Here is a 26,982-nt window from a genome sequence, read left to right as displayed (position 1 = left end):
CCGTAGACATACCGCTGTGCTACTGGGGGGCTGTTTACTTGGAAGTCTGTTAAAACTTTAAAAATACGAGCCTATTTTGGTGTTGTGTCCTTACATTAATAGACTGTTTTATTTTTAACCGCTTGTTTGTTTTTCTAAAGGTGTGTTTAAATATGAAAATTTAAAAGCTAGGACAATAAAATTTAACGTATATTACATTCCAAAAAGCAATGAAAAGGGAAACTTAACTATTTTAAATCCAATCTGCTTAGTATTAACCTATGACAGCGGTAGGTCAGATCTATAAAGCATGAAGAAATTTGTTTGTTTTTTGTTTCTTAAACTTAGCGTAAAGTTACTAAAGGGCTATCTGCGCTAGCCATCCCTAAATTTGAGGTAATAGGCTAAGGATAAGCTATTCAACACCACCCACCGCTAACTTTTGGGTTTTACCAACGAATTATGGGAATGACTGTCACATTACAGCGCTTCTATGTTCAGTGATGTGTTTCGATCCCACGACCCACAGATTGCGAGCCGAAGGTCCTAGCCGCCAGGCTAAACTTGTAAGTTTCTCAGTCACTTGTTTTAGATATCTATCTAGTCTCTGATGGACGAATGTTAGGGGTGGTTACAGATCTGAAAATATTTTCAACCGTTTTTTTTTCTTTTTTTCCTGGATATTTGCAAAAAAGTATGCTAACCGACCTTAATTTTGAACTGATAGGATAGAGAGAAGACAGCTACTTAACAGCACTCACCCCCGACCCTTGAAATACTCCAATCGAATAGTGAGTGAGAATTGACAACCACTTGCCCGGCATGGCCAGGTGGTTAGGGCGCTCGACACGCAATCTGTTGGTCGTGGGTTCGAATCCCCGTGACACCAAACATGCTCGCCCTTTCAGCCGTGGGGGCGTTATAATGTAACGGTAAATCCCACTATTTGTTGGTAAAAGAGTAGCCCAAGAGTTGGCGGTGGGTGATGATGACTAGCCGCCTTTCTTCTAGTCTTACACTGCTAAATTGGGGACGGCTAGCGCAGATAGCCCTTGTGTAGCTTTGCGCGAAATCCATAACAAACAAACAGACAAGCACTTTTATAATGTACCCAAGGCCTCAAAGTGCAGATCACGATTTTGGACAACAGGACGCGAATCATAGACCCCTGGCTTTGTAGTCCGGCGCTCTAGCCACTAGTTTATGCTGAATATTTACAGGCTAATTTACCTGACTTACTGAGATCATATTAAACTTTCTTTATGATTGAATGAGTATGTTATGCTACTGCTATGGAAAATATTGATTAAAAGACGTCGCTTCTGGTTACAGCAATAGTTTCGTTTTCGTCGTAAGAGAACCAACGATATCATCTATACGCTCTGGTAAAGTCACAAGTCTGACAATGTCACAAAATTTATTTCTGATTTTCTTTCAACAGAGAAACATGCCCAATGGAGCGTTTTAAATAAGAGACAGTTTTATAGGTTTCCCCCTATTACATCGTAAAGAAACAGATAAATAGCCAACAGTCACCGACTTATAAGAATATGTATAAAAATTGTAAAATATTCTCTCTCTTTCTCTTTCAGACTTCAAGTTATGATTCACCAAATGTAGTTCTCTCAGGCATACCAAAAATAAATAATATTTGAAACTTAGTCATTCAAAACAGTGAAGGTTTTATTAAATTGCCTAGTAGTATCATTTATATTCTAAATGTCATTTCTTCAAAATGATTACAAAAATGTTTAATAACGTACAATAAATAGTGATGAATATCTATATAAATATAATAGTACTGTTTGTTGTCCGTTGTGTGTCCATGTAACTACTTCGCAGGGTGTGAATGGATCTTCACCAAAATTGGTATAGAGGTTTATTAGGCCCATGTGGGGGGTTGCATACAAAAGTTTCAGTTTTACATTTTGCGGTTTTTGTGGGCATTTTTTGCGTTTTTACCACTAATTCGCCCCTGCCTTCCTTGTTGTCTATGAATATATGTGTGAGTGTATGTATTAATGAACGTATTTGATATATAAATATTGAAAGCATCACCAGGATCGAAATGTTGTTGTTTTATACTTGCATTCCGGATAGACGAAAGTATTCCGAATAATGGTCACAAGTTATTATTAAAGAATGCAAAACTTTCCCGTACATCTAGCGCTGTAAGAAGAGTCGTTGATTAAAGTTACGAAAACGCTATCAACCTATACAGAATATAAATAAAAACAAATGATATTTCAAACCTGATGGTGCTTTGAATATATACATACAAAAGTGCTTGTCTATCTCTCTAGTTGTAAGGGGTGAACTTAGCTGATTCTACTATAAATTATTTTAGAAACTCGTTGACCGGGCGTGGCCTTAGGTTTAGGGTCCCTGGGCTGTGAATCTAATGGTTCATGGCTCGCGTCCCTTTGCCGCAAAAACTCGATCCTCAGTTTAAAGTCGTAGGTGCAAGTTACAGTAAGAACAAAAGTAGGACAATAATCAGCAGTGGGTGCCATTCGTAGCTGCCTTCCCTGTTGTCTGTGAATTCAAAATTATGGACGGCTATGCTTAAATAATTTTTGTATAACTTAGCCAGAAAATAAGAATTTAAAAAAAAAACATAAAGGTGTTCTGAAAAATGTTTACCATGTTACATGATGCCATTTTCTCTTGTTTATCTGAAAAGAAACAAAAAAAAAAACAAACGATTACCAGAATTACAATATAATCAGAACTATGTGGAATATATATTTATACAGAACCCCTTCATCCAGCTATTATAGGGGGTTGGTCATTTCCAACATAATTACATAGAATGAAAAGTATCGGAAATGACAATAATTGTGTAATAAAACATTACAATAGACTTTTCACAGTTTTAATAAAAATGTAGTTTTTAGGTGATATTTTGAAGTCTTAAATCAGATGTGTTTCCTTCTCTCAAGAAAATAATTTCGTGTATTTTTTTTATCAGTTGTAGATTAGTGATTCTGAGCCTTTCATTGATGACTGAAGCCCATTAGGCCTAATTCCCTAAGTTCATGGCAATATATTCATTAAAATTAATGTTTTATGGGTGGAAACAAAAGTCTTCTTAAGAAGGAATTGTTGAGAAAGCAATTGTCTTTTATGATATTTCATCATATTTTGTAATCTGAATGCACCTTATTATTTCCTCTTCTAGATCATAATGTGTTTCTTCTCTTTTTACATGATATGAATAGAGTTTCTCACATTGATAACGACCTGAGCTTATAATTTCTGGGAGTGTTGCTCACGGATATATAAATAAAGTATTTTTCATTTTCTGTTAAATCGTTTTAACTAGCAGATATTTTATTAAAGTTAATTTGAAAATAACTAGTGTGTGATAGATAGCTACATCAGCATAAAGATAGTTTCAGAAATCGTTCCCATACAAATGTAGCATTCTGAGATTACCAAACTCCTTGATCCATTGACAACAAATAATACTCGGCGCCATAAGATTTAGAATAAATTATTTGTGTGTATATTATTAACAGAATGCAGTATTTGTGTATATATAAATGTTTGAATTGGTATATTAACAATAAGTGGCTGCATTTAGTATAATGATAAATATTTATAATAAACATGTTTATGTAAGTTGAAATTTCTAACTTCATGCATGCATCCAGCAAATACATGTATGTGTATCAAAGGTTATATTGAAGTGCATTATTACATAATTTACTTATGTGTATTAATGTTTGCCTGTGGTATATTAGAAACAACTGTTTGTCTGTATATTGGCAGGTAAACATGGTATATTAGTAACATAGATCTCAGTATATAATGAAAGTTAATCCTGAGAAAGAGAGAGTTGTATCACAAGGATTTTCTGCGGAAGGTTATAAAGATTTTAAATGCACAATTCAGCACGTCACGTGGCAACCACAGTAGATATAATGTCATGATAGAACGACATGTATCTAAATTATGTTTCCCCTCTTTTTCGGCTCGTAGGTTGTGTGATACCATCGAAAATTGGTTGCTTTCGGGAAAGATATGTAACAGCCACTTCTGAAGAAAATATTCATACACTCAGACTACAACGATGTGTTCAGATCAGGATTTCCAAGACGGGGTTATCTCTTGTACTTAATGCCATTGAAAAAACAAAGGAATATGTATCATCTTCGAGTATCAAGACCATACAAAAAGGAACGTGTAACCTGAGGTACCCCAACCGTGGCAAGCAAGGTGCAATGTCTTGTAACAGATGAGAATCCACAAAACATAAAATTTCAGTGGAAAAAACAACCATCCACTTATTACAGGCAACAGCATGCAGTATAATTTAAAATACAAGTTACGTGTACACAACTTGCTTCAACGACATATCCGTTAAGCTGTAGCATACCTCAATCAGCTAGGAAATGAAACTCTTATTTATACTGTTCCATACAAAGACACCCCAGTAAAGTCGCCGGACACAGTGACTATGAATTTCTGTGTAGTACTGTTGGAACCGACGCTGGGAAACCATTATCTTCGTACACTAGATGGATTATAGAAAGCCTGCAGGGAGAATGAGAATTCTTTGGACATGACCGTTTTTTCAATAGAAACTACGCACAAAGCTGTTGCTAAGATGCAAAGTTGTCATACAGATTATTGTCGGACATGACGACATGAACAGCAACGAAGAGCGAAACTCCAAAGTTGTTTTACTAGATGAACCTTTGTATTCATAATAAATCTATTTGTGTATATTAAGAATTACAGTCGATATGTTAATGACGAATATATTTTAATATAGTTAAATCTATATTTCTGTTAGTTCCCCGACTTACGGCCTAACGCCGCTATAATCCAGAATTTGGTTCCGCGCAGTAATCAGATGTGAAGTTAACTCATTATGTAAGTAAGTTTGTCCTAAAAACAACAACAACATTTGAATTATTACGAACACATATGTTTTTATTTATGAATTGTTACATCGAGTATGCTATTGAGATTTTCTGTACTAATAATTATTTATTTTATCTTACCATTAAATAAATTTATTTTTTGCTGGTTTTGTTAATTATGATGAAAAAGACATATTCATTTTTATTTCGTCATAAGATCCATTATAATATAGCACATACATTTTTTTATATTAACAGCTGATATGCCGCATGTAAACCTGTTGCACCCCTGATCACTCCAAGTTATGAAAAGTACTTTTAGAATATTAACCAGATCTGTTTTGACAAATACTGAAGGTAAATATTTTATATTGGAGGAAAGGCATTTGTATGCTATTAATAGGTATCTTCTATATTTTGATTATTACATATATTTTGTTTATAAAATATATAGTGTTGATTTTGCTAATAATTTCATATTTTGTATTTGAACAAAATACATCTGTCTGTGTTGACCAAATCTTTATTTTAATATTTCATGAATAAGTCACTTGGACAAGAAACCCTGAGTGCGAGCGGAATGAGACGTCATCGTTCATTTGAATATGAGGTAGGAACTTCATAAGACAATTCAAAGATACTTTTAGAATACTTGCTAAGTCAGACCTAGCTGTATTTACCATTAGTTTCTCAGTAAAATTTTTAAAAAATTACATTTCACATGGTTTGTATTTTATTTAAACACCACTTTGCAACAACAAATATGACTCTGTATCGCATATGAAACCAAATATAGTAATTGTATAACTTCGATTAGCCTGTGTCTCTCCATATCATTCTTTATTTTTGGTTTTATTAATGTGAACTATACTAATACACATGAAAGGAAGCAGAAAAATGTTTTGGTCTATAACCTTATGCAAGGGTGTAGTTTATTGGTTCTTTGAATATAATATTCGTGTATACACTGGATTAATTTTAAATTTTTTTTTGCGAATTTGACACGGTAATCTTGTTATTTCAGAAGAAAATCAAATATTCAACGATATCATCTACTTATCTGTATCAAAATGTAATAGGTTTTAGATTTAATTATTGCATTCCTGAAATATATTTTTCGCACTTCGTAGGATATCGTGTACAGTTGAAGATACGGTATATGAAATAACGGTTTCCTAGAAGTTGTTGGTCCGTTAAAGATACGGTATATGAAATAACGGTTTCCCAGAAGTTGTTGGTCTGTGAACAATTTTAATCTCTATAACTGTATTTATACATTCGTGTTATGTTCTGGTGTTATTTTCATAATAGTTCATGATCTAATATTCAAACTGGTATGGTAAGAAAATGTGAGTCGACGTTTTTACTGTAAGATCTCATTTCAAAGTTACCCCCAGTGACTCAGCGGTATTTCTGCGGACTCATAACGCAAGAAACCGGGTTTCGATAACTGTGGTAAGCAGAAAACAGACAGCCCATTGTGTAGCTTTGTGTTTAACAACAAGTTAGTTATATTTGACATTAGTTTCAGTAAATAACAGATCTGTTTAAAATTTGTTTATCGCTAAGCACAAAAAGAGCTATCTGTGCTTTGCCCACGACGGATACAATAACCCGATCTTTAGCGTTTAAGCCTTCACACTTACAGTTGAGACCCGAGGCACCTACTCAAAACGACTCGAGTTTAACTGCAATACATCTATTCTAGAAGCTTCTCAAATCATACCCAGTGCAATAGAATTAGTATAGAATATTTCAACATAATAGAAAACTAGGTGGATATATTGTGCTTACACAACCGTGTATATGACTATTTATTAGGAATCGTAGTAACAATGTCCATCTTACACAGCTTCGTGGTAACAATTCCCATCTTACACAGCTTCGTCGTAACAATGGCCATCTTATATAGTTTCGTGGTAACAATGCCCATCTTACACAGTTTCGTGATAACAATGACCATCTTACACAGCTCCGTGGTAACAATGACCATCTTATATAGCTTCGTGGTAACAATGACCATCTTACACAGTTTGTTGGTAACAATGACCATCTTACACAATTTCATGGTAGTGATATACTTCGTGGACTATTGTTTTTCTAGTACTAATGTAGTTCATGATTTGTTTTTGTTATGATTTTATAACTTCACGTGAATATGCACATAGCCATCTCTAATTTTGAGCTGACACGGTAGTGGGAAGGCAACTAGTCAACAATATCTACTGCCAATTCTTGGGATACTCTTATCTTACTTAATTGTTATTGTTTTATGCTCTGCTAACCACGGGTATCGAAACCCGATTTCTAGCGGTATAAGTCCGCAGACATGCCACTGGGAGACAACTTACTTAATAGTGGGATTTAATCGACATTCTTGGAGCGTACGCAGCCACGGCCTTAAAATGCGGAACGCGTTTAGATGGCAATGGGAAGCGAAACATGATTCATTGTGTTCACAATCCAGGAACGATAAATACTGGAGCACACTCGGGCCGTTCTGCTTAAACAATAAAAAAGTGAGAGATAAAGTTATTACAAAACTCTCAGAATTTATAATATACTCATTTTAAGTAATGTGATAATAATAATATCTAACACATACGGAGCTTGTCGAAATTTTCAAAATTGTAAGAAACTTTCTAGTAGTTAATGTACAAAGAATAATATTTTTAAAACATCTTCCTGATGTATGCAGATAATATGAAAAAATAAACTAAAATTCTTACGAAAATTAAAAAACGTAATTAGAATTAAAGTTTGACATCGCTAAAATCTGGGTTTTGACACGCGTGGTTGGTACAGCACAGAGAGTCCATTGTGTGGTTATGTACTTAACAGAAAAATAAACCCAATTTTCTTTTAAAATTCAAGTATGTTATATGCGCATGTGAAAATAAAACAATTCTCAAAGATCTGGAGGAAAAAGAATTAATGCCGTGTTGCCGAAGATGCAAGCCATGGTTCCAGGGGCAACATGTTTAGAGGTGCACAAAATTTCGAAGAGGGGAATCTTCAATGTTCTACTGGAAAACGTATGTAATCATCCAACAAGGCGTTTAGAACATTAACATATTTCGAATCTACAACTGAAGCCAATCAGAAGCAGCGTCTTTATCCGCTAAGTGAAGACTGTGTTTGTGAAAGAGAACCCTCTGACCCAAATTGTCATTGTGATGAAACTGAATAAATCTCTCGGTATAGTCAACAAGATAATATACAACGATTTATAACTGGTGATGGCTCACATTCCATTTTTACAAACATTTAGCCACACCTTAAAATAAACGACAGCTTTTACTTTGTCAAGTCCTCCGAAGCAATTCCAACGGACTTTTCATACTGCGCAATCATGACCATCAGATTAAATACATCCGATGATGGAAGAAGTAGTAATAAGGAGAGCACCAGACATAGAATAACGTTCTTTTATAGTGTGTTTTTTCTTTGTAATTAAGCCCAAAGCAACACAATGGGCTATCTGTGCTCTGCCCACCACGGGTTATCGAAACCTGGATTTTAGCGTTGTAAGTCCTCAGACATACCGCTATGCCACTGGGGGCTCTTTTATAGTTCGATTAATCTTCTGTATAGATAGTATACCCAACAATTGTCTGATCTTTTCGTCACTTAAGATAACAAAAACATTATGGCACTTGTTTCTTTATCTTATTAGCTTTAGCGAAAAGCTACATATTGGGCTATCTGCGCTGTGTCCACCTAGGAAAATCAAACCCCACGTTTTAGCGTTGAAAGTCCGTAAACTTACCGATCACCCAGTAAAGAACTATTAAGTCAAAAGTAAACAAGATTATCTGTCTACACTTTTGCTATTTTTCGTTTTCCTTACGGAATTCTGTCATGCTTTAATTAGTGCTTTAAGGGAAAAAACACAACATGTGAAATAAATGTCTTTGTCTAACGTGAAAGCTCGTGCTGTCAGTTACGTCATAACAAGGCAAAGTATTCCAAGTTGATAACTAACTTGTCGAGATTAGTTTAAGGCTGCTAAGCAGGTTTATATTTTATTAGCCGTGTTTTGATTTTACGTATTTATTTATGTTTTCAACTTACGTAAAAGAATAAGAAGAATATTTAATAGAATCTATTTTTAAAAGTTTGACGCACTAGTGGTCTTCATCTCTTTAATGAATCAGCTTATTTTTATTTGGGTGCTTGTAACGTTCAAAGAAAAATACTTGTCTCATCTAATTTCATATTTTCCTGTGCTGTCCAATTGTATACATTAAAGCAGAAAGAAAAATTCGCTGAATAGATAAAACGTATGTCTGTAAGTTTTTCGGATATTGAAATGAAAATGCGAATGTTAATAACATACAGCACATACCAAAACGATGTGTGTTGCATCAACTCATACAAGAACTCTTAATAATGATAATAATAATATAAACTTTTATCTTTGTTGGGTCAACATAGAACTTAAAAATAACAGAATATCTTGAGTGTATTAATTTCATTTCAAAGCGTTGGCCACTTTTTTATCTATATTTTTTTAACTCTATAATAAAAAGGATGGGATGGAACAGTCATAGAGAGGCAATGCTCTCGGATAAATATCTTCGTATCAGACTCTGTAAATACAAGCCAGTGAAAATAAAACTCTTACAGCTACGATATTCACCTGAAATCTAGATTTAAGGTCTGGATGAAATGGAAAAGGAAATGGAAAAAACTGGGACGAAAATGAACTTTTTTTTTTTCATTACCTCGGAGCTTTGTATGAAATTGGATGTTTTCAATTTAATTCACTCTACCTTGGATGTTGAACTGAGGAGAAGAAACTAAAAAAATGAAGTATATTAAGGAACGAAACAACGGAAGCGGAGAAAACAGAATATCGTGTGCTTAAATAAGAAAGAACTGAAATTGTTTGTAAGATTTATAGCTTTGGCGCTTAATTTAAAACTTGTGAATGTTATTAATAAAAAACTTTGTATGTTTACTTTTACAGAGCAAGAACTAAATATATTCAACTTTTATGTTAGTCTCCACAGAAAACTACAAGTCTCTTAAGGCATAAACATAATATATTCTAATCGCACAGAAAACTACAAGTCTCTTAAGGCATTAACATAATATATTCTAATGGCACAGAAAACTACAACTCACTTAAGGCATTAACATAATATATTCTAATGGCACAGAAAACTACAAGTCTCTTAAGGTATTAACATAATAGATTCTAATCGCACAGAAAACTAAAAGTCTCTTAAGGCATTAACATAATATATTCTAATCGCACAGAAAACTACAAGTCTCTTAAGGCATAAACAAAATATATTCTAATGGCACAGAAAACTACAGTATCTTAAGGCATTAACATAATAGATTCTAATCGCACAGAAAACTACAAGTCTCTTAAGGCATTAACATAATAGATTATAATCGCACAGACAACTACAAGTCTCTTTAGGCGTTAACATAATAGATTCTAATCACTGATATTTTTTAGGTATCCTTCAGCACAATAGATTGTTAAAAAACTCTAAAGGCTGTCGACTTTATCGATGTCAAACGTGTGACTAGCATTGCGATAAAAATTACCCAAGTCGACTACTTATTTTCATAAATGACCGCATCCTTAATACCTCAAATTAATTATTGAGCTTTAATACAAAAATGACATCTACCAACCTAAGTATTTAAACAAAAACCAACTAAAGTTTATAACTGATTTTTCCTATTATTGTTAAGCTGTGAGACTGTTTTGTAGTCATAGTTACAAGAAAATGAACGTACTCCCACAAACATAAATATTGAACGTGAAAAACATTTAATCATGACAGACTCAAATAATTAACTTCATAAACTATATGCTTGTACTCCTTCTGTTACACTTTTCGGGCTTAAGTAGAAAATCGGAACCCAATAATTTGTTATTTTTTTTTTTGGTAGAGAAAGAAAGAAACTTTTACTTGGTTTACTTTACCTCATTACATGAATTTTCAGTCTTAGTTGTCGATTTAAATAACATTACAAACTTATTCGCAAATACATAATCAATCAAACATCGGAAAAACATCAGAAACAAATTTTCTTGTATAATGCCAAATGACCAATTATGCTATTTTGAAAAAGCCACGTGGGTGTTATGGATGATTTCTTTTTGATTTTATTCTTTAGTATTGTAATCGCTATTTACACGTAACAGTCTTGAATTATGTACAATTCAAGGAATTTCTTCACAAATCAATGTTCCGTAACACGTGTTTAGTGATGCATATCTGCTAAAGGTACCAATGGTGCTTCTTTGGATTAAGCTAAGTAGGTTTTTCGGAACTCAGATGGAACAATAAATATTAAAAGACGTAGGATGTATTTCAAATGGTTTCCATGAAGATTATACTCCAATTATACATTCCTTAAGGTCAGTTACAGGAGACGGGAGGGAGTTGGGTGTTACTACATTAATCACATGTGTCACTGGTATGTGTCTCAAGTGACAGCACATGCATTATTTAATATTCATCCATTTGGAAAGAAAGGGAAACATGATTTTGTTCTATTTAAACATTAAAAAAATTATTTATTATACAAATTTAATTAATGGCATATATAACTAAGACAATGTTTGAGTAAGAAGATTCGCCATTCCTGAAAGAGTCGAAGAGACAGTGAATGTTTGAGCAACCATGCTAATCACTTTTACACTCATCAGGACACCAGCTCATCTAAAGTTTACTTACTAATATTTACATTAGGCAGAGAATTCAACTTTTTAAACATCTTTAATCTTAAAGTGTACGGGGATTTTAAGTATTTAGTTCCTTCTGGACGTATGAAAAAAATAACGATTTCAGAGAAACTTTCTACGCATGTTTTTAAGACGTTCAAGAAACAAACATGGAATTTCTATGTGTATGTTAAAGATTTATATAATTATTATAATGATGAAGATATTAAACATGGAATTTGTTCTGTAAGTTAACCGCCATTATACGAGATCTGTGATTATTATGAAAATTTGAAGAAGAAATAAAACGTTTTAGATGTATTACGGCGGATAGTAATATAACCTGTTTTACCCCAGTAAAGTTGGAATAGCATTTCTTTGTTCTTCATCACTACTTACATGTTTGTCAATTATAATTTTTATTGAGTATTTTGATATAACTTCACGAGCTTCATCTCTTTTTTTTTTGTAAAATCTATTCCTTAATGAGTACTTTTTACTGTCTCGTCACGAGAATACATAATATGAAAAAAAAGACAGAGAAAAAGCAATCATAAGTACTTCGATATATACTTCCAAAACAACGCTAAAATCCTGGTTTCGATACCCATGGTGGGCAGAGCACAGATAGCCCATTGTGTAGCTTTGTGCTTAACTTAAAAAACAAAACAAAAACAAATATACTTCCAAAACGTAATTTCTCATAAGCAGCTTATCCTTATGAGATTTACTTGTCTTGGAACATTTTCCCGCTTAAGGGTATTCCGTTAAAAATAATGTTCTGTATAAAGTATTCTGATGTTAAATCAGATATAAATATTTTTCAGGCTGTTAGAAATAAGACCAACGTATCCAAATTTCCCAACTTTTAGATATGCTATAGCTAATCAATGGCACTATTCAGACATGAATAATGAATTTTAAATCAAGCTATTTTCACACAATTTTAGTGTTTCAAGATAAAAGTGTTTTTTTATTAATGGAATGCTTTTCTCGAAACTTTCTTTCAGTTAAATGTTATTTATCACAATGAGACTGATTATAATGTAATTCACGTCAACCTTTAAAAACCTAGTAGAGGTTTTCAATAAAAATAATACGCATTTCAATTGCACTTTATTTGTTGTATGCCACTGCTTATACATATCTTAACTGTAACGTAAAAACAGTGAAACTGTTTATACATAGCTTAACTGTAACATCAGACCAATGAAACTGTTTATACATATCTTAACTGCAACATCAGAACAATGATAGCTTAACTGTAACATCAGAGGAATACATATTTTTTGCTGTAACATCAGAACAATGAAACTGTATAAACATATTTTAACTGCAACGTCAGAACAATGATAGCTTAACTGTAACATCAGAGGAATACATATTTTAGCTGTAATATCAGAACAATGAAACTGTATAAACATATTTTAACTATAAAATCAGAACAATGAAACTGTATACATATCTTAACTGTAACATCAGAGCAATACACATTTTAGCTGTAACATCAGAACAATGAAACTGTTTATACAAAGCTTAACTGTAACATCAGAACAATACATATTTTAACTATAAAATCAAAACAATGAAACTGTTTATACATATCTTAACTGCAACATCAGAACAATGAAACTGTATACATATCTTAACTGTAACATCAGAGCAACACATATTTTAGCTGTAACATCAGAACAATGAAACTGTTTATACATAGCTTAACTAAGATATCAGAACAATAAAATTGTTGAATTATAGCTTAAGGACATGAGATAATTCTTCAGCTTATAATTCTTTATATGCAAAGTATTCACAAAAGGAAATACTTTACAAGACTTAAAGATAGCAAAATATAAGCAACTTATACTGAAACATAAATGCGAGTTTTTTACATTTTTGTAAATGTAAATTAAAATACAAGTTGAACGAGAAAACTTCACTTTTACGATTTAAAAGATATATCATCCACGCTATGAGTTTACATGAATATCTAAAAACTTTCACTCTTTATTATGATGCATAAACGCATACAGACATCAAAATATTCTCAAAAATCTGTCTAGTGTAAAAATAAGCCAGTTTTCCAGCACCTGCTTTAACAGTCCGTTCACGCAGAAATCCATAAGCAACTTGAACGGTTTGTTGTCTAAGCAGTAAGCAGTTTGTGTCACTTTTCCATCAGGAGATGGCTCAGCATGGCCAGGTGGTTAGGGAGCTTAACTCGCAATCTGAGGGTCGGGGGGGTTTGAATCCCCTTTCCACCAAACATGCTCGCTATTTCAGCCGTGGGGGCGTTATAAAGTGATGGTCAATCCCACTATTTCTTGGTAAAAGAGTAACCCAAGAGTTAGTTGCCTTCCCTCTAGTCTTTCACTAATAAATTAGGGACGGCTAGCACAGATAGCCCTCGTGTAGCTTTGCGTGAAATTCAAAACAAACCAACCAATCCATCAGGATATACTTCTTAATTATAATGCAAGATGGAACACGTGTACGACTGGGGCACAACTGAGGCACGTCTCTTTCTGGATGATTCTGATTCTTCAAGTTGATCCATATTTCTTTGTTTTACAATATCATTAAGTAGAGAGGATATGCTATTCTTGAAAATTCTAAATCCCCTCTCTGAACACACATTTATAATATTTATAAATAGCTTACATTAGATACCTTTTATTTACATACCCTTCCACAAATCAATCTATTTTCTGTGTCATCTCACTACTTAGGAAACGCCAAACAATATGAAACTGTAGTTCTGATTCATGCCATTCCACCGTAGCTATATTTCAGGTGGTTATCACGTGATTCGCTGATTTGTATATTCAAAACCGTTTTAATATATCATACCCAAACCTCTGTAACTACAATGTTAAAGTATAAACTTGAATATTGCAATAACATAAGTAAACTACATTATCCTTCTATGTAAGTCGATAATAAACAAAATGATCTTCCAGCTTTAATTGTTCTCACGTCGTTCCTTCCATTCGTAGTACTTGTTGAAACCGGGAGTTTGTACTCTATATCTTACTAAATGTTGTAATGCAAATTGCGTCATTGACGAGTGAGTATCTCTGAAAAACAACCATGAACGTTTCTGAAAATGTATTAAAATAATTATACTTAAAACTAATCTTAATGGGAACCATGATTATTGGAGTGCAAAGTCATTAAACATGAAAAACAACGTTTTAAAGAAAAAAATATTATCAGAATGAAAAACACAATAAAATAACTTACAAAACTTCTTCTAAGTTTGAACTATTATAGCAATTATAAAATATAATATCTCACCTTCAATATATATATATAATATTCCAAAACATACACTGATTTTTCCCTAAGAGTAATAGAACAGGTTTGACAAAATATCAAGAAAAAATGTTTTGTGGAGCTAATCTCAATTCTCTGATTTTAACAGAGTTTGAATAATTAAGGAGACTGGACACAGTGTGTAATAAATGATAATTATATGTTCTGAGTGCAAAACACCAACAATTTGTGTTTGTTTGAAGTTAAACCCAAAGCAACACGATGATCTATATGTGTCTTCTGCCCACCACGAGTGTCGAAACCCAGATTCTAGCGTTATAAGTCCGCAGACATACCGCTGTGCCACTTGGAGGCAAAACAAGACATCTTTTTTGGAAGTATATCTGCTAGAACTGTTATATCTGTTAGAACTGTTATATCTGTTAGAACTGTTACTATATCTTTAATTACTCTGAGAACTGGAACTATATCTGTAGGAGCTGTTCCAGGCTAAGAAAATATAACACTGTATAACAAAACAATATTTTTCGTAGGGTGAATGTACTACCCACATGAGTGTTACTTGTTCACATAGAAATATAAGTAAGGTTACAACCTTAGGGTATCCCTTGGCCTACCAGTAGGAAAATAATCACTGTCCATTTTTATATTGTCAGTTCAAACTCATAACATTCTTTCCACTAAGAAAGTGGTTGTGACAAAACAATTTAATTGAGGTATATAAGCATGTGTTTTCTATCTACTTGAATTAATTTTGGGAATTTTCAAATTTGTTATTTATGCAAGTAGGTGCATTTTCCACATAAGAAAATGGTCAAGCTACAGTTGTCCTATTTTCTTTTTTTTCTACATCATTTAATTAGTGTAACATCTCTTATGTCTTCCCACGGTAAGACGAGCTGCAAGTTCACTTGTAATATGTGAAGTTATTTTTACTGGTAGTCATGTGATCTTATTGGTAATAGCCTATTTTATGTTTCAATGGGAAAGCACAATCACGTATGTAGCATATATTGTTTGGGATAAGTTTGATGTTAATTAGTTAGGTAAGTAACATGAAGTTTATACAGTCTTGAACAGAATCTTGACAGAATGAATCTAGCTTACGACCTTATCTGTATAAATCAAAACAACTTCAAACCTAGCTCTCCAAAACAGATGACTGCCCATTGAAAAGAAAACCCCCATGCATTTGGTATCTTGAAGCAAACAGAACATTACAAGGTACAGTAATGAAAGTGTAATTTGTGGAAGGTAACTCAGATGTCTACAAGAATAATTTGTTCCTGAGCCAAAAGTAACTTATTATAAGCTTTTGATATATGTGACAATGTGTAACGATGGTATATGTATATAGCAATGTACTGTTATAAATGAATATATGTGTGTAGTCTTTGTCACGTGTTTAAACATTACATAAAATCAATCATCAGTGTTGTATAACATGAATGTATCAATTACACAAAGAACACAACTTTTAAGCAACACGTGAATGAAAATATAGGATTTGATTTGAAAGTTAAGACGTTATGAAATGAAATTAACTGTGATTACTGGCCTGAGATGTAATATTCAGAAATTCAGTGCTCCTTTATTTTTACTAATACTAGTGAGACCACATTTCCATTTCGAAAGTGAAATATCAGACAGATAATGAATGTTAACGGGAAGCTAAAATTAACAAAGAAATTTGAACTATGCTAAGAGAAAATAAAATTATAATTGCTGTTTTTCATATGAGTAGTGCAAGATATTTCGATTGGATTGAATTGAAATGTTTATGATTAGGTGAAGTATCAATGGTAGATGAAATTCACGGAAAATAATTTGGATGTCATATCAAGTGTAAATTTGATATACTCAGTGTTTTACTTGCTTAAGATATAATATTTTCTGTTATGCAGATTGAAATATTTTATACCTACACTACTTTACTTTAGTTTTCGTAACATTGTGTGCTGTTGAAAGGAAGAAAGTAATACCCAAGTAATATAATTGTATAATTGCACCTAGGTTATGCTTAGAAGTTCCAAGGGGAGATGTCATAAATGTTAACTGATTCTGACAATCAAAAGCTAGAGAGTAGTGTCTGTTAAATTGGGTCAGCAAATGTGTATGTAGGAAACAATTTCTTCAGTCTCAATCCTCATTTCTTTCCAACGGCATATCAGAGTTTTGTTTGTGTAACAATCAGACAGTAGAGGAAAGAATGGGACTAAATCATATGGTAAGTTGTGCTAGCTATTGCCATGGGACTTTTTGTTTAATATCATTGAGAAGCTGGACCTTATAGTCATCCCTGAGATGCCTGGGGCCAGCCTATCCATAGATCAGCACAACTGATGAACGAATATGCCTTGCTGGGTTACAAATGAGATGCTAGAGATATTACCAAATCCATTGTTGGGCTAGCCCTAAGGTTTACATGGTCTAAGAAGTCTCTAATAGCTGCTACTCAATCTGACCACTCTAGGTAGTTAACCATGAACCTTGTTAACACAGATCGAATATCAGTAGTGCCTGTTACTTCAGTGATCTCCAGACATCAAATAGTTCAACTTCAGTTTCTCACTGTTATAACAACTACTGTAAAAGTTAAAGACAGGGCAGCAGAACCACCAATGTAACCATTGTTCCAGCCAGTAGTATGCCCCGTTGAAGGACGTGCCACAGTAAAATGACACCACCATCAAGAAGCCCTTTAATCTACCTCAATAATGGCCAAAGCTAGAGCTCCCCACCATATCTCCTACAATGATGACAAATAAGTTGTCATTAGATCAAATCCCGATGTACAAAAGGTATTGAACAAGCAGTAAAGTGGACCCAGGCCTATGTATTATAAAACCATGAAGAAGACTAGCTGCAGAAAACTCTGAGCTCACATCATGACTGCAGTAAAATATTTGGCAATCATGAGCACGATATGGTCCAGACTCGAAAGGCTAGAGCAAGAGCCATAGATATCAAATGGCAAACAACTGCCACCATTCGAAATTCCACTGCAGCTTTGGAAGGTTATCTGATGCTTTTAAAATAGGATAAGATAAGAGCTCAAAACTTGGATTTTCTTGTGAGTGGATTGTAAAAATAATGAAAGGTTTCTTTGTATTCACCAATGTCATATGGTTTTATGGTTATGTTTTTTTTTGTTAAAATGTTTATGTGGCTAATACATATAACTCTGCATTTCAGGTTCTTTTCTTTCTTTTTTTCTCTTACTTATACATTATTTTTGTCAATTTGTTTAATTAATTTATTAAGCTAATATTTTTTGTTGTTGTATCTATATGCATAGCAATTTTATACATATTTGTATACTGTAAGACCTAGTTTATTTTGTATTCTGTTTCAGTGATTAATCTCTGGAAAGAATCCTCTGGATAATTTTTTATATTGTTATACATTTGTAATAGGATGTCTTCTAGCCTCTCAAAATGTATTCCTGTAAATGGTGAGGAGACCTTTCAGGAAAAGTTCTGTCTATACAATTTACCTCTGCTGCGTGTGGTGAACTGTGAAAGGGAGGAGAAGATCCTAGTGGTTTGGTGGTGTCAGGAACAATGCAATACACCATCTTGGCCTTGAATTCCTATGGAAGGGTAACTCTAGTGTTCTCTGCAGAGTGAATTGGCTGGTCCTATGTGTCTAGGTTCAACTGAGTGTCAGTATTAGACATCCTCAATGGATGATGTGGATATTTTGTTTGGTCCTGGTATTAGGGTACAATGCCCATGAATTCCTAACATGGCTCTGCTTTTCTTGTTTGACAGTTTAGCGTGTACTGTTGATTATTGCATGGTTGGTGTTGTCAGTGTATATTTAATTTATTTATTTCTTCTTGTGGATATTCAAAAAAATGATAATCAAAATAAAACTTAAAAAACGTTAATTGGAAAATGACCACACATGGAAGACTATTCCACAGACACAACCTCCAAGCATTGTGATACCTTGCTTTCTTAGTCCTACATTCATTTTCAGACAAGTCTTTCGGGCAGGTGCTTCCCCTTTTTTCATCCAGAAGGGATTAAACGGATATACCAGCTCCCCTAAGTTAGTCAAGAAATTATAATATCAGGACATCTCAGTGGAAACATCCCAAACGCAGGATAGAAATCTTTTCTTGAAATCAGACTCAATGGGGATATACCTATTGATGATATACTCCCTGCTACTTTGAATTCCTCAAGAGGAGTGATCTTTGAGAAGGAATTTATTAACATCCCTGAATCGGAGATTCTCACTGGTTTCTCTAACCTAGAAGTTTCAGGTGTTCGACATGTCTCCACTCATAAAAATAGAATAGTACAGCCTACTCAGGGTCTTTTTTGGACACTTACATCTTCACATCTCTCTGTATTTGGCATATCTGAGCTGAAAGGTGAAACTCTATATTCCTATGACTCTAAGACATCTTGTTGTGGTACTTGACATGAAATTTTTATGGTGGCAAAGGCCACAGTAACTATGAGTGTCAATTGAATCTACATTGTGTTACATGCAGTGGTTCGCACCCATTTTGATCCTGCTCTAAATGGATAAAAGAGAAAGAGGTACAGAAGTTAAGGACTGTTAACAACTTTTCCTGAGGCATGGAAGTGGTATACTCTCTTCCATCATGGACGTATATGCTTCTACACTCCTTTCCACTGTTACAGTTTGATAGTAGACTGCTTTTTCCATTACCTGTATAGAGTCTTTCTCTCCCCATGTGAAGAATCTTCTGCCTTCCATGGATAAGCTGGTAAACAAGCCAACATCTACTCCTATATCTATCCATTTGCTGAAACCAGTGCATGGTTGTGTTCTTCTCTATCGTCCCCAAGGAGCAGAACTCTCATTTGGTAACATCCTCATTCAATGAAATCCCATTTGTCTGATGGGGACCTGCCTCATCGACCCAACGCAAGATCCATGGAGGCCGATCAACATATTTCTAATATACAAGAATGACATGGTTATAAGTAAATATAAAAAGACTCGCCACCGTTCTAAGTAAACATTTTCATTTTAATACAGTGGTACTATTATTATAACTTAGATGACATTGGGCTGTGTTTCTCCTTACAGGAGATGTTTCTGAGACCTACCAATGCTGCCACCTTTTGACAGTTTTTCTCATACAGGAAAGACATGTTATGTGATTGATGTCTTCATGGTGGTGTGGCACTGCTGATTGACCAGCATGCGCCCACTATGATTGTACCACTCGATACACCAATGAAAGCTGTTACCATCTATGTCTCCATTGGTCGTACTATCACAATTTGTTCCCATTACCTGTGGCCAGAGGAGGATTACAATTAAGTCTAGCTTGATGATCCTATCAAGCAGTTTCCATTTTCCTTTTTTATTTTAGAAGTCTTTAACGGACCCAATCTACTCCAGGTGGTATTGCTATTGATGAGAAGCATCATTAAATGGAGTATATGCTCCAGGTTCACAAATCGTCCTTCTTCAATACTGAATCATATACATATTTTCATGCCCCAACTTAATCATTGTTGTTGTTTTTTCATAGGGGCAGTGATAATAATCCCATAATTCTGAAGAAAATCAGCTACAGTCAATGTCACTTTTCTTGTTTGCCATAGTGGAAGATGGAGCGAGCTGACTGGCTCTCCTTCACCACTGTCTCAGAGCTTGATTCTGTTGTAATGAACATCCTCTCTATTAACAACTGCATGAAGGTTGTAGCTGATTGTATTGTTCAAGCAGCTGGTCATACTATTCCTAAAACCTCAACACATTTCCCATAGAACCCATGTCCATAGTGCATACTGCTAACAGGCGTGGAATGCCTGTAATGGGCCTGGGTTATCTTCTACAGATATCCTCGTCTTCACAACTGCATGGCCTCTTAGCAGATTCGTGAACATGTCCAACAGGCTAGACCTCAAAGCCAAAAGGAACCTTGGATTAAGTTCAATTCCAGTATATCCTCAACAACTAGTTACAATGTCATTCGAAGGTGAAAAGAAAGTAACTCCTGATCCGTTTTCTATCTTGCATTCCCACAGCCAGTAGATTGCTGATTTACAGAGTATTATCAACACCCTTAAAGAGTGCTTTTTCGTCTTTCCAGCACTCCCACCTCTTCCCCTGCTTTCATAGCAAGGAATTTGTGGGCCAAAGTATCACCATATTCTATTCTAGCTCATAGTCTCTATGACTATGATCAACCATTTACACTGATAAAACCTAAGATTGCTTTACATTGGTCTGACAGTACATCATTTGGACCAGATGGTATTCACTATGAGATGTTGGGCCATCATTTTCCTGCCTCGCTTGCTTTTCTTCTGATTGTTTTAATCAGGTTTGGTAGGAGAAATAGTTTTCAAGTTCATGGTGTAGGGCTATTATCATCCCTTTCTCTAAGCCTGGGAAGGATCCCAAAGTTTCTTCTAATTAATTATTGAGCAACTGCTTCAACTAGCTATTTCTGTGTAGTTATGGAGAGAATGGTTCATGCTTGTTTTGGTTGGTCCTGAATTCAAACAACATTCTCTTAGTCAGGCAGTGTGTTTTCTGTAGACAGCACTCCACCATGAAAAACCTGATTCGACTTGGAACTTTGATCATGGAAGCCTTTCTCAATTTATTTCTTGTTTCAATTTTCTTTTTATCTTAAGAAGGCTTACAACAATACATGGAGATGTGACATCTTACGATACCTCTAGTTCTATGGGTTATATGGCCATTTACCTTTTTTATTTGAAACTTTTTAAATGACAGTTCATTCCATGTCCATGTGGGATCAACATTGTACTGATTTTTCATACAGGAATTTGGTGTCCCTAAGGACTGTATCTTTAGTGTCATCTTTTTCAGTATGAAAATCAACGCTACCATGGAACAACTTCCACTTACAGTTGCAAACAGACTCTGTGTTGAAGGCTTTTAGATTTTCTGTTGGTCACCGAATATGAGGTTCATTGAATGGCAGCTTCAGAATGCATTCACTCATTTTTCTATTATCATAACCTAATGATATTTATTTTGCACATTAAGCAGCTTTGTGTCAAGTGTACAAGGGGAAGGAACATCTTTTGTGTCCTCTCTTCTACTTCTTGAGGAGTGGATTGATGTTCTATGCAGAAGATTTATCATGCTCTCATATGTTCGAAGTTGGATCATGGATTTGTGATCTATGGTTCATCCAGTGATTTTGCTTTGAAGATGTTGGATCCTGTACATAGTCAGAGACTTTCTACACTTCTCCAGTCCAGAATTTGTACACTGAGTCCTATGAACCTCTGCTTCACCACAGAAGTTTGAACTTTCTCTGCAATATGCTGTAAAGCTCTGATCTTTACCACAGTATCTCACATATTGTTGAGTCTTCATGACTTGGTGGGCTATGCTTTTTGAAAATATACAGTCTGCCATTCTTATATTTGGTCTTCATATCTACGCACGGTTGTCTAAAATGACTCTGATATTGGATGATATTGCTGAATCAAATGAGCAGGCATTTCTGCAATGGCTAGTTACCATCCCCAGTTGTGACCTTTCCTTAAATCATTTGAAGAGGTTGGATACTCCTTATTGGAAGTACTACCTGCTCTTAACTATTGTGAACTATTCTTCTGTTTCAATTTTTTTGTGTTGGCTCAAAATGTGATAATCTGTAGGTTCTGTCATGGTTTACTGTAGCCCTGTGGCTGCTCATAGGATGCCCACTAAAGATTCTGTGTTCACTATTGAGTTATATGCCATTTAACGTGCCTTGGGTCATGTTGAAGCTAAGCAGTACGATCTCTACTGACTCATTTGGCACTTTGAAAGCCCTGGAATCACTTAATGTGAGTTATCAGCCAGTTTTCTTTTATCACCCCTCTTCATTCAGTTTTTTCTGAATTACTAACCATTTGTGGGTACAAACATGCTGACACCACAGCTAAATCCACCTGTTCTGGAATTGTCACAGTTCTACCTGCCCCACATATGGACTTCAAGTCTGTCATCAAGGCAAAACTTCACATCAGTTGGTAGCTGATTTGGAGTGAGCAACATCATCAGAAATTTCCAAATAGAACTTATTGTTATTGTTTGAATATCTAGTGTGTGTAGGAATTATGGTCTTCACTCATGTCTTCAAGACAAGGTTTCACATCAGTTGGCAATCAATTTGGAGTGAGTAGTAGCACAATAAATTTCCCAGGTAGAAACTATTGTTCTTGTTTGGTCATGTAGGAATAGTGAGCTTTAGTCCCATCATCAAGGCAAGACTTCATATCAGTTGTAGTCGATTTGAAGTGAGCAACAGCATAAAAAGATTTCCAAGTAGAGCCTATTATTGTGTCTGTCTGTCTGTCTAGTTTGTGTAGGAAAGAGACAGAGAAAGTTATCTTGTTTAAGCTTCACATTGGCCAAAGTCTTATAATTAATCAATTTCTTTTACAAGGGACTCATTTGCCAATATGTGGCTTTTGAGACACTCAAGTCTCAATTGCTTATGTTCCCCTTTCATGCGATCGCTAGCTATTACCAGCATCAGCTTTATTTTCATCATGTTTTGTCTCGAGGTTTACCTTTAAAGTTGAACAGTGTCTTTAGCAATGGTGACACTGTCCAGAATGATCATGTTTTACCTTTTTATGGGTTATTGACATTTTTGTTCTATTTGATTTTTCAAACCTTGTTTGTACATATAAATATCATGAAAATAGTTTCTGTTTTCTACTTTTTTTACTATTTTGCATTTATTTTATATGCTGCATAAAACCAGATGTTGACACAGATAGCCACGTTACTTTGTTCTAATAAACCAAACAAGCAACCAAAAATATTCTAGCTTTTGATTTCCTTTTTGGTTATTTGACTATGCCAGGGTATCTGTATTTATAGTGTTTTACTTTTATCTGTGTTTAAAAAGAGTAGTAGCTAGTGTGTAGTGCAATTCAGTATCTTATTAATTTCTGTTTTAATTTTGTTTTCCTGAAAGTTGATTAAAATTATTCGTCATTGAATAAGGATCTTGCTTTTATTACACACTATCTAATTCTTAAAAGTTATTTATTGTGTCAAAATTACTTGAATATTATTTGTATTAAAGTGTTTAAAATGTTTTTCATGTATAACTATTGAATTCTAGTCATCTTTATTTGTTAAAAAGTTTATTCTGTGTTTGTGAACTTATTTCTTCGATTTCAATATGTTTTATTTTTTCATTATGTGATGCAGTGATGCCAGCGTTACAGTTTGCTTTATTGTGACAAAGATATTGCTTATTGTTTTAGTGTTAAAAGATTATGTTGGTATATCTGTTTCTGGTGAAGAGCATTAGTAGATTGTATTCTAGTCAAAATTTTCTGTATGTTCTAGCTGTTACAAAATCTATGCTGAAGAGTATTGTTTTATAAATAATCAACAGTGTGAATTAATCTGGGTTAAAGTTGTCTTCATTATTAGGTAGCAAGTGCCTGTATTTTATTCTCAAAATGTTTCAATTCAAAGGTTATCTATTCTATTGAAGGATATTTCAAGGTAACTACTGAGTTTCTTTGTTAATGGGTTGTGTTTCTTGTGTTTCCTGTAAGTGTTTTTTTTTTTTTTACAAGGATAAGAACATGTTACGCCAATCTCCGACCAACACGCGTTTGTAAATTTTATTGGGTTTAAATTTAAGATTAACATCGGCTGAAGTAAAGGAATGGGGGAGAAATGATGTGGTATACAAACAGACTATGTGTTTTCTACCACCTTGTATTAGTATTGAATATTTTCGAAATTTATTATTTATGTAGGTATGTTCAGCTTCCATCTAACATGCTGATCAAGAATATTATCAAGTTACTGTTGCCATAGCTACCTATTGGTCTATATCATTCATCTTGAGTAGCACCTTTTTCTTTCCCATAGTAAAGATCACCTTCAGTATGTGAAGTTATCATTTCTAGTGGCAGTTATGTTATCTCTTGAGACAATATTTCAAGTTTCATTGGGAATCACTAGTTAGTGATAGTGCTGGTCACTCTGGATAAGTCTGCTGTTTACTCGTTAGGTAAGTAGCATTATCCAGCCTGGAACAAAACCTTAAATGGGTTATTACAGCTTACAACCTCATCTGAATAAGCTATATATGACGTCAAACTTAACTCTCCAGTAAAAACTGCAATTTTTCACTGCGTTTTTGAATAAAGATTGTTTATTGTGATTTTACGTGTATGTTCAATCTGTCTTTATTTCTCATAAACTTAGTTAACCAAAGAATACATAATTATTTTGAAATAAATATCTTGACGAATCTCCTACTATTTACCAGATATTTGATGTCACTCATACGGAAATTAGTGTCATGTTAAATATCAGAGAATGGTTCAGGATAATGTGTAGCTTGAACTAAAGTAATTATTAATAAGAACTTCTGTTTGAAAGTACATAATAGTGTATAATAATATATCAAACACACCATATCTGCTATATCCAATGTGAACGAGAACTTTCTCCGAATACCAGAGATCTTCAGGTCAGCTGGTATATGAAGTTGAAGTAAAGGTTGAGACGTTATTTACATTAGCAAAGGTCCTGATAATTCTTAGATGTGAATCGGACTGAGTTGATGAAATCAGTTATATGTATGCTACGACTCATCAAAATTGGGATAAGGGTTTCTTAAAAAAAAATTATATATTTATTTTAGCACCATCTATTAATATTTCTTATCTTACTTAAATTAATCTATTCTCAATAACTGGTGACCTAGCAGTCTAGTCCTATCGACTTTTATGGCAGTCATTCGGTGCTGCAACTGTATGAAAATTTGAATATTTTTTGTTGAACACGTAGCATGCCTTCACAATAATTTATTCATGCATTTAATAAGATGAAAAATTCTACTTCAATACAATTTCAAACATCAACACGCCTTCAGTTATATGTACGTTTCCTCTGTCTTGTTTCGAGAATGTGTGACTGGTTTGCGGTATATTTTACACATGGTAAAACAATGACCTATTTTATCTTCAGATATCATCATGTGCTGATTTGACAGTCCCTTCAGTTTTAGTTACTGTTTTTGTAACATTGTTTAACGATGTTATATGCTGGTGGTGAAGGGATGTTTTAATTAGCCATACTCATAACCAGGCTGGTTGTTAGTTTTGATCAACGCAGGTAGCTTGCTTTGACAAGAAATTAGTATCAATTGAAAAAAAAAATATATATATATACAAAATCTTACCTATTTCTTTGTATTGCCTCTATCGTAAAGTTTTAATTCAGGAAATGATTATAAAAATATTTTATTCTTAAAAACAACTCAGTTTTATCCTTTTATTACAAAAAATCATTCAGAGCCATATCACATATTTTACCATGGTTTATTCAAAAGTTAGTACAGCTTCATAAAAATGGTGACTGTTTTACAAGTCATACTAATCCGCCTTTCCAAATCTGTCATGCCCCCAGACAATACTTAATCTTTAGTCATAATTTCCTATTCCAAACATGTACAAAAACCGTCGTTCGATTAATAAAAAACAATTAAGTTTCTATTCATTCTATCGTGTTTGAGTATCCTACTGAAAGATGCTGTTTTACTTTATGCTGTTAATTTACTGGTAACGTATATCTTGTGTAGTAAATTCATGGGCCTAGAATCCCCGTTTTTTTATTATTTGTTAAATAGGCACAACATTACACCAGCAAAAAGAATAAAATCATTGTATCGGTTGAATGTGTCATGATTAAAAATGTTTGTAGTGAGGCAGATTTTATAGAAAATGTTAGAGTATGATAAGAAAAATTGACACTTATTCGTCGTTTTCAAGCAGGCGTATGACTGTATACATAGATCAACTCTGTGAAAGATCATGAAATAGTTTGGAATTTCAGATAAACATGGTTAAGTTTTTAATGAGGGGCGTTTGGTACAGGTGGAAAAAAACAACAACATAACCGATTCTTTCAAGATGGAGCTTAGATGTCTCCTGTCACTATTGCTCTTCAATATTGCACGAGAAAAAGCAGTAAAATAAATTTTGCGTAAACATCAGGAAATAAGCTTGAGATACATAACCAAAATCGAATTATGAACTTAGTTGTATATGCAGGTGATGTAGACATTATGGCTGTAGTTAGTTGTTTTAGAATTTCGCGCAAAGCTACACGAGGGCTATCTGCGCTAGCCGTCCCTAATTTAGCAGTGTAAGACTA

The sequence above is a fragment of the Limulus polyphemus genome, unplaced genomic scaffold (genome assembly GCF_000517525.1).
Source record: "Limulus polyphemus unplaced genomic scaffold, Limulus_polyphemus-2.1.2 Scaffold458, whole genome shotgun sequence".
In the NCBI taxonomy this organism is placed as follows: domain Eukaryota; kingdom Metazoa; phylum Arthropoda; class Merostomata; order Xiphosura; family Limulidae; genus Limulus; species Limulus polyphemus.
Note: the sequence above shows the minus strand (reverse complement) of the source record.